A 2,849-nucleotide genomic window follows, 5' to 3' on the forward strand; every position below is an offset into this window, starting at 1 on the left:
CGGGGCATCGACCTGGTGACCTCGACGGTGGGCGGCGTCGTGGCGTGCTCCGCGTCGTCGTCTTGGCCGAACCGTCGTGACGAGGCGAACAACAGGTTGTGATGACGACCTCTTCGTCGTTCTTTGTGGCACTGGCTTGGTGAAGACCATCTCCGGCGACGTCGACTTCACCTTCCGGTCCGGCGGCTCCATCTCCGACGGGGGTCCGATCATGCGAACATTGCTCTTGGCAACGCTCCCGACCTGTGTGCGTGCATGCTATATGCAAAGAAGGAACAAGGAAAGGGATGGGTTAGATCAAAGTTTACGTTCGGGGAAGGTGAGCTTCGCGTCCATGTCACAGCCGCCGAGCTCCTTGTACGCCGGCCTCCTCTCTCCGTGTACGCCGGCTCGGGTACCTGCGTCTTTCCTCCTGCCGGGTAGATGGATGTATTCCTGAAGGAATGGAGTGCTGCATGGTGGATGGATGGGTGCTGGAGGTGTTATGCGATGGATGTGTGCGTGCGTGAGTTCCTCTCCTCTGGCCGTGCTGCCGCCAGGGGCGCATCTCCTCCTCGTCCTCTCCCTTGTCGTGTGTGAGTCCCTTTCTTGCCCTTCCTGAACCCTGTTAAAACAACGTCAAAGAAAAGAAAGAGGGTGATGAGGGCGTCGTTGCCACTCCCGACGCGCCGGCCAAGATTGGGCAGCTTCCGAGTCGTCCTCCCGGGCTCTAGCTGCAGCTTCTCGTCGTCTAATCGACCTCGGTGCTGCCGCAGCAGCATCTTTTATGTACGTCTCCTCCGCCAAGATGCCAACTCCATCGACGCTGCCGCACGGGCGCGTCTCCTCCTAGTGTTTCTCGATGCCTCCGTGTATCTCCTCTCCTCGTGCGTCGCCCCTCCCTCTGCGATCTGATGCATAGGTATATATAGGCCGTGGGGTAGGCCGCCGAGTGACGCGTCGCGAACGGTTGCTCCCTATTTTACTGGAAGAGATATGGATGCGTGGAGATGAAACGTCCCGATGTTTTAGCTTTGGCTCGTCCCAATCCTTTCTATCTGGCGGAGATGCTTATCTCTTCGGCGGTTCTTCTTGACGTACAAATCTGCACACAAAACCAATTACCTGATACGCCCCTAGTTCACGTGGCTGCTGGTAGGCCTGTTCCTCTCCAAACATGTGAAGCTGAGTTCATGGGCCAGGCATACGGGTATTGAGATACTCGTGTATGCATACGCGGCCGGCTGGTGTAACCATATTTGATGTCCTGTATATACGCCGGGTCTTGGGACCACGTACAACCCGGCCAGGTCACGCGCGTACGCACTGGCTGTACCAAGTCATGATCATGTGCTAGTACGCACGTAGGTAGTTTTGTCACGCATATGCACGTGTATGCATGGAACATGCAATATGGTCAATAGCCCATTAACCCTCACTTTCGATCTAAGGGCATCTACACGTGCAAGGGCACTCCTTGCTCCATGCATTAAAAATGTATGTATATCATGTGGGCACATTATCATTAAAACAACTCTTTCTTTTTAGAATTATCTATTCCCATTATTTTTGTACTATATATAGTACAAAATCTCGTCGAACACACACGCACACACCCACGGCTGGATACATAGGCGCTGAGCGCGGCAACACTACCCCTAGTACTACAAGAGCAACCGGAGTCCTCAACCGTGGACATGCCAACGCGAAGAGAAAGAAGCCGCATATGACGAACCGTGTGCTCCAAGGCGGCGCCTTCAGGAAGGTTACGACACCAGAGCGCCGTCACCGCCCGACCCGAGGATCAGAGTTTCCCCTGGAGCAACACGACGGGCAATGAGAGCTGCGACGACGCCTTCAAGAAGGGAGCGAGCTTCGTCGCCGCCAGTCCGTCCGAAGATAGATCAGGTTTTCACCCCGGCCAACACTCACCACCACCGGATGCCACATCCCGTTGACCACGCCGCCCACACGGCCATGGCCACCGGGCAGCACCTAACCACGGGCTCTGCCCAAGAGCACCGCGGAGCCACCCCCAGGGCCGCTGCCCTGGCATCCAAGACCTGGAATCCACCTCACTCGAGACCCACCGCTACCTCAGCCAAAGATGCGAGCGGAAAGCAATCGCCTTTCGCACCCCTGGGCTGCCCCTAACGCCAAAACCCAAAGGTCGGCCAAAATTGGCCTCCATCGACCCATCCTGCTGCCGGGCGCGAGACGAGCACGGTCCTGCTGCCGGGCGCGAGACGAGGTCGGTCCTGCTGCCGGGCCCGAAACGAGCTCGGTCCTGCTGCCGAGCGCGAGACAAGCGATGGACCATAGTCGGGGGAGGGCCGAACCTTCGACGGAGGTAGCAACCAGACGACGAGGAGAGGGCCGAAGGTCGAAACGGGCCGCCAACAGACGAGCCGACGCTGGAAAGCCAGCCGCCGGCCCAGTCGACCCGCCGAGCTACCATGGAGCCGGCACAGCGAAGCCACCTTGCCGCCGCCACCCACAGCCGGGACCGCAGCCACGCCGGGCCGGGGCCCCAAACCCGCGCCGCCAGCCGAAAAAAAGGCGAAATCCGGCCGGCACGCACCACCACCACCACCACCATGCCGCCGCCAACGAGCGCAACAGCCCCTGCGCGCCACCGCAGCCCGTGCCGCCCGCGAAGCGACGGCCGGAGGATCCACCACCGTCGAGATCAGATCTGGGAAACCCTCGCTGCCACTTCGAGCACACCCTGCCACCGCTTCCAAGCACGCCAGTCCCCAAGCACCATTCCCCGCAAGGCCCAGCAGCCCTCCACGCCACTGCCCTCAGCCGCCGCCGTCGCCTTGGCTGCTGCCGGTGCTGCGCCGTCGCGCCCCGCCAAGCGCCACGCA

At 60.1% G+C, this 2,849-nt stretch overlaps 1 protein-coding gene across 6 annotated transcripts in view; it reads left to right on the top strand.

The window, feature by feature from the left end:
• LOC119267906 overlaps positions 1 to 2,849 on the top strand; it is a 33,548-nt gene that overhangs the window by 27,301 nt on the left and 3,398 nt on the right. The window lies entirely within an intron of this gene.

This window comes from Triticum dicoccoides, chromosome 3A (genome assembly GCF_002162155.2).
Source record: "Triticum dicoccoides isolate Atlit2015 ecotype Zavitan chromosome 3A, WEW_v2.0, whole genome shotgun sequence".
Lineage (NCBI taxonomy): Eukaryota > Viridiplantae > Streptophyta > Magnoliopsida > Poales > Poaceae > Triticum > Triticum dicoccoides.